Genomic DNA, 17,844 nt, shown 5'->3' with positions numbered 1-17,844 from the left:
AAACAGAAAGGAATAGTATCAACATCACCAACATCAAAGACCAAACATCAATCTCCCATGAAGATGGGAAAAACCAGCACAAAAAGGCTGAAAATTCCAAAAACTAGACTGGCTCCTCTCCTCCAAAGGATCACAACTCCTCGCCAGCAAGGGAACAAAACTGGACAGAGAATGAGTTTGATGTGTTGACAGAAGTAGGCTTCAGAAGGTGGGTAATAACAAACTCCTTTGAGGTAAAGGAGCATGTTCTAATCCAATGCAAGGAAGTTAAGAACCTTAAAAAAAGGTTAGAAAAATTGCTAACTAGAATAACCAGCTGAGAGAAGAACATAAATGATCTGATGGAGAAGAAAAACACAGCACAAGAACTTCATGAAGCGTATACAAGTATCAAGAGCTGAATGCATCAAGCGGAAGAAAGGATATCAGAGATTGAAGGTCAACTCAATGAAATAAAGTGAGAAGACAAGATTGAGAAAAAAGAGTGAAAAGAAATGAACAAAGCCTCCAAGAAATATGGGACTATGTGAAAAGAACAAATCTGTATTTGATTGGTGTACTTGAAAGTGACGGGGAGAATGGAACCAAGTTGGAAAACACTCTTCAGGATATTATTCAGGAGAACTTCCCCAACCTAGTAAGGCAGGCAAACATTCAAATTCAGGAAATACAGAGAACACCACAAAGATATTCCTCGAGAAGAGCAACCCCAAGATACATAAGATTCACCAAGGTTGAAACAAAATTAAAAATGGTAAGGGCAGCCAGAGAGAAAGGTCGGGTTACCTGCAAAGGGAAGCCCACCAGACTAACAGCGGATCTGTCTGCGGTAACCCTGCAAGCCAGAAGAGAGTGGAGGGCAATATTCAACATTCTTAAAGAAAAAAATTATCAAGCCAAAATTTCATATCCAGACAAACTAAGCTTCATAAATGAAGGAGAAATAAAATCCTTTATAGACAAGCAAATGCTGAGATTTTGTGACCACCAGGCCTGCCTTACGAGAGCTCCTGAAGGAAGCACTAAACATGGAAAGGAACAACAGTTACCAGTCACTGCAAAAACAAAGCAAATTGTAAAGACCATCAATGCTATGAAGAAACTGCATCACTAATAGTCAAAATAACCAGCTAGCTTCATAATGACAGCATCATATTTACACATAAAAATATTAACCTTAAATGTAAACAGGCTAAATGCCACAATTAAAAGACACAGACTGGCAAATTGGATAATGAGTCAAGAACCATCGGTGTGCTGTATTCAAGAGACCCCTCTTGTGTGCAAAAACACAGATAGGCTCAAAATAAAGGGATGGAAAGAGATTTACCATGCAAATAGAAAGCAAAAAAAAAAAAAAAAAAAAAGGCAGACATTGCAATCCTAGTCTCTCATAAAACAAACTTTAAACCAACAAATATCAAAAGAGACAAAGAAGGGCATTACATAATGGTAAAGGATCAGTGCAACATGAAGAGCTAACTATCCTAAATATGTATATGCACCCAATACAGGAACACCCAGATTCATAAAACCAGTTCTTAAAGAATTACAAAGAGACTTAGACTCCCACACAATAATAATGGGAGACTTTAACATCCCACTGTCAGTATTAGACAGATCAATGAGACAGAAAATTGACAAGGATATTCAGGACTTGAACTCAGCTCTGGACCAAGCAGACCTAATAGACATCTACAGAATTCTCCACCCAAAATCAACAGAATATGTGTTCTCAGCACCACATTGCATTTATTCTAAAATTGATGACATAATTCGAAGTATAACACTCCTCAGCAAATGCAAAAGAAAGAAAATCAAAAGAAACAGTCTCTCAGACCACAGTGCAATCAAATTAGAACTCAGGATTAAGAAAGCACTGAAAACCACACAAGTACATGGAAACTGAACAACCTGGTCTTGAAAAGCTACTGGGTAAATAACGAAAATTAAGGCAGAAATAAAGATGTTTTTTGAAACCAATAAGAACAAAGACACAACATACCAGAATCTCTGGGACACATTTAAAGCAGTGTGTAGAGGGAAATTTATAGCACTAAATGCCCACAAGAGAAAGCAGGAAAGATCTAAAATCGACACCCTAACATCACAATTAAAAGAACTAGAGAAGTAAGAGCAAACAAATTCAAAAGCTAGCAGAAGACAAGAAACAACTAAGATCAGAGAAGAACTGAAGGAAATCGGGACATGAAAAACCATTTAAAAAAATCAATGAATTCAGGAGCTGGCTTTTTGAAAAGATCAACAAAATAGACCACTAGCCAGGCTAATAAAGAAGAGAAGAATCAAATAGATGCAATAAAAAATAATAAAGGGGGTATCACTACCAATCCCACAGAAATACAAACTACCATCAGAGAATACTATAAACCCTTCTATGCAAATAAACTAGAAAATCTAGAAGAAATGGACAAATTCCTGGACACATAAACACTCCAGAGACTATAACAGGAAGAAGTATTGGACTGAATAGTCCAATAACAAGTTCTGAAATTGAGGTAGTAATTAACAGCCTACCAACCAAAAAACGTCCAGGACCAGATGAATTCACAGCTGAATTCTACCAGAGGTACAAAGAGGAGCTGGTACCATTTCTTCTAAAATTATTCCAAACAATAGAAAAACAGGGAAATTTCCCTAACTCATTTTATGGGGCCAGCATCATCCTGACACCAAAACCTGGCAGGGACACAACAAAAAGAAGAAAATTTTAGGTCAATATCCATGATGAACATTGATGCAAAAATCATCAATAAAATACTGACAAACTGAATCCAGTAGCACATCAAAAAGCTTGTCCACCACGATCAAGTTGGCTTCATCCCTGGGACTCAAGGCAGGTTCAACATACGCAAATCAATAAACACAATCCATCACATAAACAGAACCAATGACAAAACCCAGGTGATCATCTCAATAGATGCAGAAAAGGCCTTTGACAAAATTCAACATCCATTAACGCAAAAAACTCTCAATAAACTAGGTATTGATGGAATGTATCTAAAAATAATAAGAGCTATTTATGACAAACCCACAGCCAATATCATACTGAATGGGCAAAAACTGGAAGCATTCCATTTGAAAACTGGCACAAGACAAGGATGCCTTCTCTAACCACTCCTATTCAACATAGTATTGGAAGTTCTGGCCAGGGCAGTCAGGCAAGAGAAAGACATAAAGGGTATTCAATTAGGAAAAGAGGAAGTCAAATTGTCTCTGTTTGCAGATAACATGATTGTATATTTAGAAAACCCCATTGTCTCAGCCCAAAATCTCCTTAAGCTGATAAGCAACATCCCCAAAGTCTCAGGGACTGTTGTGGGGTGGGGGGAGGGGGGAGGGATAGCATTAGGAGATATACCTAATGCTAAATGACGAGTTAATGGGTGCAGCACACCACCATGGCACATGTATACATATGTAACACACCTGCACATTGCACACATGTACCCTAAAACTTACAGTATAATAATAATAAAATAAAAAATTAAAAAATTAAAGAATTCAAAAAAAAAATCTCAAGCATTCCTATACACCAATAACAGACAAACAGAGAGCCAAATCATGAGTCAACTCCCATTCGCAATTGCTACTAAGATAGTAAAATACCTAGGAATACAACTTACAAGGGATATGAAGGACCTCTTCAAGGAGAACTACAAGCCACTACTCAAGGAAATAAGAGAGGACATAAGCAAATGGAAAAACGTTCCATGCTCATGGATAGGAAGAATCAATATCGTGAAAATGGCCACACTGCCCAAAGTAATTTATAGATTCAATGCCATCCCCATCAAGCTACCATTGACTTTCTTCACAGAATTGGAATAAGCTACTTCAAATTTCATATAGAACCAAAAAGAGCCCACATAGCCAAGCAAATCCTAAGCAAAAAGAACAAAGCTGACTTTAAAACTATACTACAAGGCTAAAGTCACCAAAACAGCATGGTACTGTTACCAAAACAGATATATAGACCAATGGAACGGAGCAGAATAGAGCCCTCAGAAATAACACCACACATCTACAATCATCTGATCTTTGACAAACCTGACAAAAAGAAGCAATGGGGAAATGATTCCCTATTTAATAAATGGTGTCAGGAAAACTGGCTAGCCATATGCTAAAAGCTGAAACTAGATCCATTCCTTACATGCAAAAATTAACTCAAGATGTATTAAAGACTTAAATGTAAGACCAAAAACCATAAAAATTTTAGAAGAAAATCTAGGCAATACCATTCAGGACATAGGCATTGGCAAAGACTTCATGACTAAAACACCAAAAGCAATGACAACAAAAGCCAAAATAGACAAATGGGATCCAATTAAACTAAAGAGCTTCTGCACAGCAAAAAAACAAACAAACAAAAAAAACCCAAAAACTATCATCAGAGTGAACAGGCAACTTAGAGAGTGGGGAAAAATTTTTGCAATTCATCCATCTGACAAAGGGCTAATATCCAGAATCTACAAAGAACTTAAACAAATTTACAAGAAAAAAAAAACCCATCAAAAAGCGGGCAAAGGATATGAATAGATGCTTCTCAAAAGAAGACATGTATGTGGCCAACAAACATATGAAAAAATGCCCATCATCACAGGTCACTAGAGAAATGCAAATCAAAACCACAGTGAGATGTCATCTCATGGCAGTTAGAATGATGATCATTAAAAAGTCAGAAAACAACAGATGCTTGAGAGGATGTGGAGAAAGAGGAATGCTTTTATACTGTTGATGGGAGTGTGAATTAGTTCAACCATGGTGGAAGACAGTGTGGCAATTCCTCAAGGATCTAGAACTAGTAATATCATTTGACCCAGCAATCCTATTTCTGGGTATTTATCCAACAGATTATAAATTATTCTACTATAAAGACTCATGCACAAGTATTTTTATTGCAGCACTGTTCACAATAGCAAAGACTTGGAACTAACCCAAATGCTCACCAATTATAGACTGGATAAAGAAAATGTGGCACACCATGGAATACAATGCAGCCATAAAAAAGGATGAGTTCATGTCCTTTGCAAGGACATGGATGAAGCTGAAAACCATCATTCTCAGCAAACTAACACAAGAACAGAAATCCAAACCCCACATGTTCTCACTCATAAGTGGGAGTTGAACAATGAGAACACATGGACACAAGTAGGAGAACATCACACACCAGGGTCTGTCAGAGAGTTGGGGGCAGGGGGATGGATAGCATTAGGAGAAATACCTAATGTAGATGACAGGTTGATTGGTGCAGCAAACCACCATGGCACACGTATACCTATGTAACAAATCTGCATGTTTTACACATGTACCCCAGAACTTACAGTATAATAAAAAATTAAATAAATAAATAAGACATTTATTGGTCATTTACTATTCATAGAGATCATTTTGGGTGTTAGGTATATTAAGAATTTTAAAAATGCCTATTTTTGAGGAAATATTAATCTTGTTGAAGAGCTAACTCTTACACATAGAAAAGGAAGTAACAATTTAATGTTACAATTGTTCCTCAGTATCCACCAGCTATTAGTTCCAGAACCCCTGTGGATACCAAAATCCCCTGATGCTAAGGTCCTTATTTAAAATAGGGTAGTATTTTCATATAGCTCATGCACATTCTGCCACCTACCTTAAGTCATCTCTAGATTAGTTATAATTTCTAATCAAATGTAAATACTATGTAAATAGGTGTTATACTGTATTGATTTAAAATTTGTATTAGTTTTAATGTTGTATTGTGATTTTTATCGTATTTTTAAACATATTTTCCATCTGCATTTGGTTGAATCTGCAGATGTGGAACCCACAGACAGAGAGGGTCGCCTGCACTTGCTGACTGTACCAAGAGAAGTAGACTGGATATGCACCATGTGGAACTTGGAGAAAATTGTGATCATACAGGCAAGATATTCCCTTCGTATTTGAAAATGACTTTATTGATAGATAAATTGGATGTTGGTCCGCCTTTAAATAAACTTTCCACTTGTGGCAATAGTTTGGAAATGAATCAATTGAATTCACTTTTCCACAGTTTATTTTCCAATAATGTATTTCCTTCATTAAAAAAAAGTTATGGAGTAAAGTATTGGAACACAGAAAAAAAATTGGTATGAATTTGTACTTAAAGACTTGTTTTTTTCAATACTATAAGGATGCTAACTTATTCGTGAGTACAGACATATCTCACTTTATTAAGTTTTGCTTTATTACCCTTTGCAGATAATGTGGTTTTTATACATTGAAGGTTTGTGACAATCCTGCATCAAGCAAGTCTATTGAAGCCATTTTTTCAACGGCGTGTGCTCACTTTGTTACAAACTTTAGCAACATTTTTAAATTAAAGTATGCACATTAGTTTTTAAGATATGATGCTACTGCACACCTAATAGACTACACTATAGTATAAGCATAATTTTTATATGCACTAGGGAACAAAAAAAATAGTGTGACTCATTTTATTGCAATATTCACTTTATTGCAGCGGTCTGGAACCCAACCTGCAATACTTGTGAGGTTGGCCTGTAAATGAATTTTTAGGGATGTAAATGAACCAAAAGTCACTTAGACATATATCATAGCCACTTAGGAATCTTTTGTGTGTCATTCCAGCCCATGAATAAATATCTTTATTTACTGGGGATTACATATTTCAGAAATTCAGTCTGATTCTGTCCAACCAAAAACAATCAAGTTAGGGAAAACGAAAACATATGCCATTATGGCAGCGTAGACATTGAGAGATTTCATTAACTTTATATTCTGCAGGAGACTATATGACAAATCAAATACCATGGCAGGAACAAAGAGCTTGGCTAAAATTATATAACCATTCCTCTACATTTAATTAATATCCAAGTTCTAATTTAGGAATGCAATACTTTAGTTCTCTTTTAGTAGTTGTGTATCTGCCTAACATATTCTTGTGTACCTGCAGCCATCGCTCAGTCAACCAGATTGATATAGGTATAACCTGGCATTCTGACCTCTCACTCTCCTTAGCCACACCACCTATTGCCTCACTTTTGCTACAAGGCTTTTCAAATGAACCTATGCAGGATGCGTGGGAGAATTAGACAACCTGGAAGTGACAGTGTTAGAACACTCTAGAGCAACTCTTGTCCCCTGGGAATGGGGTGTGGGGGAAAATGGTCACTTTTTTCCTCCCTTCAAAGGACAATTTTGATTTTCTTTCTGTATGGCAAAACCCAGGGGGTTCCAGGAGCATCAAGTGACAAACGTTTACAGTGGAGATCACCTTAATTGTATAGCCTTGTATTGCCTTTATCTCCTTGCCTCTTTTATACTTGTAATTCACTTCCCTTGCTGTCATGTCCCAAAATAAACTACCTGAATACTAGTATTGATTCCAGGTTCTGCTTCCCAGCTGAAACACAAGCTAAGACATTGGCCTTGAAGTTTCTTTTTTTTTAAACAAATTATGATTAAATATTTTATGAAGTAATTTAATATGCCATATATGCACAAATCATTTTAATTTTGCCTGGAGTCATCTGTCCATTCTATACTTTTAGAAGTTAATTATTTTAAGTCTTATGAGGCAGTAAACTGATCATTACTACATATGAAGTACGATCACTAATGCTAGCCTGCAGATAAATAGAAGTTATATTTTCATTTTTTCCTGTCAGCAGAATAAAAGATATAACATATAGCTAACATTCATGATAAATGGGGACTTGAGTATGTGAGAAAAGAATGTTTTCTTTGACAGAGGAAGGAATAGGACAGAGAGAGAAGAAAGAGCAACTGTGGATACTCAACATTTTTCTTTTTGAGAAATAATAGCATATTCACATTTATGATTTCCTATAGTTTGATAACAGATGTTAGGTGCTTTTCATCCCTCTGTGCTTCAATATTCAGAATTATCTTTTTATTCATTATTTTATGTTGGTACATTATACAAATATTTGGTGGGCAAGATAAATTTTATATTGCTCCATGCTTTTTTGTTTCAAAAAGGAAAACACTGAAGCATATGTAATAGAATCTGTAAACATATCATATAAGCATAAAGGTTTTTTTGGTAACATATATTTAGATATAGAAGTTCTCTAATTTGAAATGACTAGTGATACAGTTTTTCTAAAATATAACTATGCACTGAAATAATGAAATAACAGTGAAAAATTAAGCTTATATAAAAGCAAAAAAATTATCAAAGAACATTTAACATAAAAAAATGCATTTTTTAGACAAAACCTTATTTTGTTTAGACCTGTCAGCTGGTGAACTTAAAGTTGTGAGGTGGCAGATTATTTTCTAAACTACTGCGACCATTGAAGATTTATTCAAATTCATGAGCCACTTCACTTTTGCTAAAATCTAAAATTCAACTCTAATACTGAGTGTCCTTCTTCTCATATTGTACCCAGAATTATAAAACCAATTTCATTCATTACTGATGCACTAGACAGTCCTGTGCACTAGACGGAAATACAGTAAAAGCCTACCTTCATAATTAACACATTATTTCAGCATTCCAGGAGATATATATCTATTCACATCAAATCATCCATGTATATATTTGTAAATTTTGAGCATTTAAAATTGTCATAGATTAATGTTCATTCTAGGACAGCTTTGTTCATAAAATGCCTTCAGTCAGCCTATTACAAATCCTAGCAAAAGTCAACACATATTTGTTGATGAGAAATGAATGAGTTAAAGAGTCAGGTAGAGTAGAGTTTTCAAGTATTTTCTTTTGTTTCCTTTTTGGATATGTCTCTGAGTTGAATAACTTAATTTAACTAAGTTTTTTCCAATGTCAATTGCTTCAGCCACAGTCACAAAATAAAATATAGATCCCATGTTAGGGGATAATTGTAATTTAAATTGAATCATTTAGAATGATTCTCATTGCATTACATGGGCCCCGATACTCAGGGGATTGTTGATTTGGGGCACTCTAGCTTTAATAAACACACTTGTCTGTAAGCATTTACTTGGTAGACAAAATAATGCCATGGCTTTTATTTCAAAAAGGACAGTAAAAACTGATATGTGTAAAACTGACATTGCCTTTTAGACTTTGGTGCAATTTCAAGTACAATCTCTACTTTTCCTCAAATGGAATATGGTATATGAATTTGAAATGAATTTAATTGAATACAATCTGACATGGGTCCAGAAACTAAAATTTAGCCCACTTGAAGTAGCTACTTCAAGACTATCAGTGCTATATATATTCAAGTCCATGTTTCAGGACAACCAGAAATGACCTAATGCCAACCTTTCCACATTTTCACATTTTACATTATACTATCAAAAATCTTTGAAAAGTAATCTTGATATTTGCTATGAAAATTACAATATTTGGAAATTTTCCATATAACTTAGAAAATTAACTTAAATATTGCTTCTAACAAAATTTCATCCACTATTTTTCTTTGAAAATACAGACTCATGTACTCTTCTTCTATGATGTCCTTTTTAATTCATTATTGTTTTTTACTCATATAAAATTATTGATTTCTAATTAAAATGCGAGATAACCAGAAAATTCTTAAATGATATGTAAATATAATTAAAATATGCATTTTATATTTTCTCTATTTCCAAATATTTATTTCCTCATTTAATTTACTATAAAATATAATGTTTTCCTTGTAGGTAAAATTTTTAAAGTTATTCAAGGCACCCAAAGGAGTTTTACATAGTTTTGGTAAAATAATGAAGCTAATGTAATTCAATGAATTATTTTTCACTTTAAAAAATTATCAGTATATAGTTGTGTTATAAATAAAAATGCAACTTTATTGTAGGAGCTTCAGGAGGAAAAATATCACATGTCAATTTGAGTCTACTAATATTTCAAATTTATATGTTCTTTAACTTGCAATTTTGCATATGTACATGTGCATATAGTAAAAGCTGTATAAAATTAATGGGAAAAAAACATAAATAACTACCTGTCATCACAACACCTAGAGTCTACTTTTAGAATATCTTTTTCCAGTCTCTGTTTCATCTTTCAATATTACATGTATTTTAATTTTCAATTGATATACAGTATACTTTAAAGAAGCTAAACATAGAAGATTAAATATTGTCCAGGCGCGGTGACTAACACCTGTAATCTCAGCACTTTGGGAGGTCCAGGAGGGTGGATCACCTGAGGTCAGGAGTTTGAGACCAGCCTGACCAACATGGAGAAACCCCATCTCTACTAAAAACACAAAATTAGCCAGGCGTGGTGGCACGTGCCTGTAATCCCTGCTACTCAGAGGACTGAGGCAGGAGAATCGCTTGAACCTGGGAGGCGAAGTTTGCGATGAGCTGAGATGGCGCCATTGCACTCCAGCCTGGGCAACAAGAGCGAAACTCCATCTCAAAAAACAACAAAAAAAGAAGATTAAATATCAATTAAATACAACAAATATTTAAAAATATAAAATTTTATAATCACATAACTTCAAATTTGCAGAGGAATTGTAATAATGTTACAAAGAAATGTTGCATATCCTTAATTAAGATTCATGTGTTGTTATAATTTAGCCTATTCACTTTATCATCATCCATCCTCTTTTTCTTGCCCTCCTCGATAGATAGATAGATAGAGACATAAAGACACACATAGATATACAGACATACATAATTTTCTTGTTGAGCCATTTGAGAGTAAATTATGATATTATACTTTTTTATCTTAAGTACTCCAGTATTAAGTTACTGAGAACAATTGAATTATATAGCTGCAGTGTAATTATTAAAATAAAAATATTAATAGCATGTTATTATGTAATCTATAATACACTATTAAAATTTTATTTGTTGTCCTTTACAACTAATTTATGTCCTTTACAACTATTTTACTTTCCTGCCCAGAATCAACTCCTTTATCACTCGTTGCATTTAGCTCTTAATTCTCTTTAGTCAGTTAAGTCCAAGTTCAATTTAATCTCAGGTTTGTTTCAATTGAGTGCCTTATTTTGAATATAACTTTCATTTTTTAATGCACGTCTCCAGGAAATATTTACTGCAAACTAGAAATATTGGGTAGTATGTTGTGGATATTCTGTGTTCTGCTAAAATTCATGCAAGTGCTTTTTTTTTTTTTTTAAATTTTCTAGTCATTAACTTGGCTCAGCACAACTCTGTCTTCCTGTCAACCTGACACACTCTCAGGTTATCCCATGTTCATGACCTTTAAATTTCCTTCATTTGAGTGGAAGAAGCACTTGCTTCTAATTAATAGAAGATTGCAAAGGAGATGGGTTATCACTTATTTATGTTACATTACATGGCAAAGGTAATGGAACACCACCCCCATTATCATATTATATTATATAAAACTATATTAACAGACTGAGGAGGCACTCTGTTGCTGGTCTTGAAAAAGAAAATTGCATCTTCTTATAAAGTGGAGAGGCAGAAGGCTACTAGAATCTGAGAGGAACTATGGGAAAATAAATTCTGTCGACAGTTAGTGATCTTGGAAAAGAATCCAAATCGTTAGCTGAGACCCAGGGTCCAGCTGATTCCTTGATTGCAGAGGACCTAGCTAAGACCCATTCAGACTTTTGAGGTTTGAAAACTGTGAGATAATTATGTGTTGTTTGAAGCCACAATGTTTTGGGTTCTTTTTTTGTGCAGCAGCGGAAAACTAACACAATTCTTCATGGTAGGTTACAATAAAAAATACAGATAAGTGATTTGAGTGAGCATTATATTTACATATTGGCATGTGCTTACAAAATAAGTTTTTGGAAAAAGAAGCCTCAGAAATGGTGTTTCCCATATCATGACTAAAATTTTTTTCTAAAATCCATACAGTTTATTAATGAGGACAATAGAAAAATACATTCACACACCACACACAGAGAGATACAAACAAGCAATATTTCAGATTAGCCCCTAGTCGGGATAGAAATACTTTTTAAAAATATTAATCATTGAATGTCCCTAATCCAAAAATATATCTGTAAAATATATGTAGGCAGAAGGCCCTAAATCTTCATCCAACTTTAATGATACGGGCCCACATGGCAATTGCAAAAAATGAACAAGATTAGGCATCCTGAAATTGTCCAAGAATTCTCTAGAGGTAGGTGTCAGTAACTACTATTATCTATGATATCCTTGTTTTGCCTGCTAAGGTGCAGTGTTGGTCTGTTCTCACACTGCTAGAAAGAACTACTTGAGACTGGGTAATTTATGAAGAAATGAGGTTTAATTGACTCACAGTTCCACAGGCTGTACAGGAAGCATGGTTGGGGAGACCTCAGGAAACTTAACAATCATAGAAGGGTGAAGGGGAAGCAAGCACCTTCTTCACATGGTGAAGTGAGAGAGAGAGAATGAGAGAGAGAGAGAGAGCAAGCACAAAGGGGGAAGTGCTACACACTTTTAAACAGCCAGATCTCATGAGAACACACTCACAATCACGAGAACAGCAAAGGGGAAATCTGCCCTCACAATTCAATCACCACCCATAAGGTCCCTCCCCCAACATTGGAAATTACAGTTCTACATGAGATGTGAGTGGGGGCACAGAGCCAAACCATGCTTTGGGTTTCCCTAGAGACTCCTTCCTATAAAGTCTGAGCCTTGCAGTTATTTTCAGCTATACTCCCTTATTATTATACAGAAGTCCTATTGATGTGATAGTAAGATGTATGGGGATAGGCACTGCTCTATAATTTTATGATTAGGTCTTAGTCTCTCTAAGCTTGTGCCCCTGAGCTGTGATATTTATTAGTACTTGTCAGCTTACTCTCCTCCCCAATCCTCAGCTTAGAGGCAACTGGAGTTGGGTATTTCTCTTTCCCCAATTTAAAGACTAGATGGTATTTGAATTGGGTACTTCCTTTTCTACATATAGCTTAGGCTTTGGTAAAGTGCACATTGGTTGGCTCTGGTAAAATAGCAGGATTTTGTTAAAGAGATAGACTGTTCTGGGTTTATTTCAAATGGTAAATTTTCCCCACCCCTTGAAGGAAGCATGAGGGGAATTTTCTCTGATCTTCACTCTGAGAACTTGGTACTGCAGGTAAAGCTCACAAAAATGTGGAGACTCTCTGAAGGCTCAGCCTCCAGGGGGGTTAATTTTTCATCTAGTCTACTCTTAGTCTCTAGTACTTGGTCAATTAAATTTCATGTATTCCAACTCCATGCTGACTCAACCAGAAGATTCTTCTCCCAGTGAACTTTGATTACCTGTATTTGCTTCTCTTTTTTCATGATGGTGGTTTTCCCTGTGACCTCAATTTTCTGACTAATGTAAGTAGAATTGTTGATTTTCAGATTGTTCTGCTTTTTTGTAAGTACTGAATAGTAGTTATGAAAAGTTACTGCCCTCTTAGGTGTCATAGTCAATACTACATAAGTTAGAGTCAATTTAGACCTTGCAAATGAACCTATGACAAGTAGCCTTGTGAAGGGTGATAGTCAAATAAAAATAATAATAATAAGTTGCTCTTGTTTAGTCAGGAAATCCACAAATTCACTGATACATGCATTTATTATTATTTCCAATCTCATAATGGGCCTGGGCTTCCAAAGGCTGACTAAATCCTACTATAGGCTATTCTGCAAGGTAAAATAAATGTGCAAATAACTATCTGGTCTGACAACAGTATGAACACAATAAAATAGTGATACAAACCTTGATGATGATAAGATTTCAAGGCTAATTGTCATAGGTACATTTGCAAGGTGTAAATTGACTCTGGTTTATGAACTATTGAATATAATATCTATGAAGGCAGTAAATGTTTAAAACTACTATTCAGTACTTAGAAGATATCATTAAGTGATCTCATATTAGATGCTCAGTAAATATTTACTAAATTTAAAAATAGGGAATGTTCTTTTTTCGATTTATTTTCTAGCCCTATAGACTCCTTGTCTTATGTTAACTTATTTTATAGTGGCAGATACTAGGATTTTTATTATATTTTGACTTAGATTAAGATAATCTACATAGTCATGTAGACCTAAATTCTGAAATTTCTACGAAATGTATATACTGTTTGTCAAATTGCCGTTTTTTTTCTGAGTAAGATAGCGTTATTATTACTGATCCCTTGAGGGCCACATCTTACATGGTTATCAATAGGATGAGGAATAAGGAATCATTGAACTATATAATTTGTCAATCAAGAATTAGAAAAGTCCTAATATCAAAAGAGTGTTATTATGGTACCCATATACCCTTGAGCAAAGCCTGGTACTTTTAATAAATGCACATTAAATGGAATTCAAGTCCTTCCAATCTGAGCCATTAAATGTGGCCACTGTAGACTTGTGATGCATAGAGAATTAGTACTGATATGTGGGACAGTTAATAATATAAACTGGGTTAGGAGAACAAAAGTGAACTGGAACTGAGTCTATGACTGATCACTCTACTTAGTAATGCTTGAATAGGAGGCCAGCATATGTTCAGGCTTTTCCAGGCAGCTTTGCAGTGATGGTTCCCAGATACAATTAAATGGCATCATTTTGTAAGAAAGAAAATAGTCTTGCTTTCCAGGTTCTAAATATGTAATAAATCGGGGTTATTCAGGCAAAGTGAATTAGCCCTAGACTTGAGAGTGATAAAAATTAACAGAGTTATAGAAGCCACACAGGAAAATAATAAAATAAAAATAAAGTTCTCAGTTGCAGGCTCATTGTTTAGCCCCCACAGCTCCATTTAGCTGACATGCTAAATTGCATAGTTGTTTAGTGACTAATTCTGCTCTTTGTTTTATTGTTTTATGGAGTTAATTTATACTTTTGATCAGAAGTTTTATTTTTAATTTTAAAATTTTAGTGCATTATTGGTCATGAAGTCTTACATTTTAGGTTAATCAATGTGTGTTGTCATTAAGTTATGTCTTCACATTAGGTAAACAAATATACATATGATGATTTTTATTTATAAAATATATATTTGCTTTGTCTTTTTTCCCCAAATTTGTGATTACCTATCCTGTGAACCATGTAGTTTTGGTTCTCATCCAGCAGATTATGTACCTCAACTGATACCTCCCTCTTGTGTCATAAGACAGTTTCAGGCTTCCTTATTTGTATTTATCAGTCATTTCATTGCAGGCATGGTAAAATAAATTTTGGGGTCTAGGCCATTCATTGACTAGACTGCTATCTGTAATTTATCGGGTTACTTGGACCTGTCTGCCACCAAGATATATGGCTAGGGAGATAGCACCATAAAGGAAACAATTATTGAGAAGATAAATGGCCTGTGAGAGAGCTACAAGTCTCTAGAGTGTGTGAGGAAAGGCAGAAAGTTACCTTGGCCAAAGATTTTGCTTGCATCCATATATCCAGTTAGTTTTGGGCCCAGGCACAGTGTATTTTCACTGATAGCTTCCCCATCTTTCAATTTCATTCTTGTTCTCTTAGTCAATACTCCATAGAAAGTGCCCCTGGCCCCACGTTTATTATTCCTTTGGCCTACTGCAGAAATTAGAATATATTTTGAATTTTAAAAGTGGCATTCATTGAGCAACAGCTTTATCTAGAAATTATCCAAGTGTCTCAGAGTGTTTTCTGAGTTTAGAACTTAGTGGCAAAAATGGTGGCATATGTGAAATCTTTAAACAAATATTAAGGTAAATCATGATTTGTCATGTAGGCTTGGATAACTCAATCTTCAATCAAGAAAAAATAGACAAAACAGAAAGGAAGGCAGGAAAAAGGAAAAAAGAAAGGAAGTAACTAACCCTACATCAAGTGAGAAAAATTTGTACTTTATATGTGACTTAATTAAAAAAGACAAAAAAACTTATGCAATATCTGCATAATTGTCCTAAGTGAGATCCAAGAGAATGTTGTCTCTGTAAAATAAGAGAAAAAGACAGGGATAATGTAGGTTATAATAACAATACATCTGACAACTAATAGGAAAAAATAAGATGAAAACTAGCAAACTACATAAATACATACTTACATACATAAATGCAACAGAATTAAGTGCACTCCAGAAAAAATAAAAGTAAGATTTGCCTCTGAAGAAATTAAATTAAGAGTTGGAAGCCACTGTTAAAAAATATTCCTTAAACCAGAGGATGTAATACATCAACAATCTAGAACAGTAGGAGATTCAGCTAAATTATACTAAAAGGAGAAAGCACTGCCATTGAATCAGAAGAAATGTTGCAGTATAAAAAAAGGGAAATTCTGGGCTTGGAAACCATTAGAAAAATAATTGAGCTTGGAGATATGTGTTATAGTCCTTTTTGAGTGAAGGAGTTAATCAGATAAAACCAGGTATAACCAGATTCATGGGCTATATTCTTTGGGCATTTGACATTTTCAGTGATGATGAAGATTCCTACACAAGTGTAAACTAAAGAAAAAAATACCCAAAGGGCCACATTTACTAAGTGCCCACTCTGCGCCAAGCCCTGGAGACACAGAAGTGAGAAGACAGTCAGGATCCTTCTTACAAGCTTTCAGAGCTCCGGGAGAAAAGGGACAGGATGCTAAGAGAGCAACACAGTAACATAACAATTGCTAACGTTGATTGAGAACTTCCTCTGGACCAGCACTGTTCTGTATGCTCTCAGTATTTAATCCTCATTATGTATTTCACATATGAGGAGGTTGAAGTGCAGAGAGGTTAAGAGATTTCCGATTCATGGAGTTATTAGGTGAGACAGCTGGTATTTGAACACAGCTTGTCTAGTTCCACCCTCCTGATTTTTTTCTACTCATCTTAGGGAGGAAGAAATTTTTAAATTGAAGCCAGTAAGTGAATAGCAGATAGAGAGCAGATGTAGGCAAACACAGGAAGTAAGAGTTCTCTAAGTAGAGAAATAAACTTTTTCACAGACCCTGAAGTAGGAAAGAACTTGGGGAATTTGAAAGACTTATATGGTGAGACTAAAACTACGTGAGGCAAAAATTAATCAATAAATGTTCCTTCTACCACTTCATCTTTAGTGTACTTCACCAGCTGTACACTGTAGGCCACGGCCTCAAATATTTGTATGTCCAGAATTATTTTCTTGTTTCTCTTTTCTTTCTACACAGTTTTCCTTGAATTAAACACTGCCGTGATTTAATTACCATAGATATCAAAATTACTTCTGAAATCTCCCTGATTGTTTCAAATAGCTAGCCTATTTCTCTTCCCCCATCCTATCTCTCTCTCTTTCTCCCCTCTCTCTCATTCATGTCTGATTCTACTTAGTATGTGAGTGAAAAACAAAAGCCACCAAATCTCCCAAGAAATAAATCAAAACCTCAATCTTGATGATTCTTCATGATTCATCACACCCTCACATCATCAGTGGACAAATCATACAGAATCTGCCTCCTAGACAGCTACCATATCCATCTGGCATTCCCATAACTTCTGCCAGAGCTTAGAGTATTGACACCCACTATTACTCACAAGATTATTTTCAATCAGAACTCCACACTTTCTAGATTCTGATTTATCAGTTCTGTATTAATCAGAGTTCCCCAGAGAGAGACAAACAACAGATGAATAGATAGACGACAGCTAGAAGATTTATTAGGCGAATTGACTCATCTGATTATAAAGACTGAAAAGTTCCACAATAGGCCATCTGCAAGCTGGTGCAGTGGAACTGGTGGTGTAACTATTAATCAAAGTCCAAAGGCATCAGAACCAAGGGCGCCTACAGAGTAACTCTCAGTATGAGGTCAGAGGCCTGAGAACATGACAGATTGCTGGTGCAAGCTCGAGAATCCAAAGTCTGGAGAACCTTGAGTTCTAATACCCAAGGACAGAGAAAAATGGTATCCCAGCTCCAGAAGACAGAGAGCAAACTATTTCACATTCCCTCTGCCTTTTTATTATATCCAGGCACTCAGCTGATT

Source organism: Hylobates moloch, unplaced genomic scaffold, assembly GCF_009828535.3.
Source record: "Hylobates moloch isolate HMO894 unplaced genomic scaffold, HMol_V3 SCAFFOLD_2, whole genome shotgun sequence".
NCBI classification, from domain to species: domain Eukaryota; kingdom Metazoa; phylum Chordata; class Mammalia; order Primates; family Hylobatidae; genus Hylobates; species Hylobates moloch.
The sequence above is the reverse complement of the archived record's forward strand: the minus strand, read 5'-3'. Positions refer to the sequence as shown.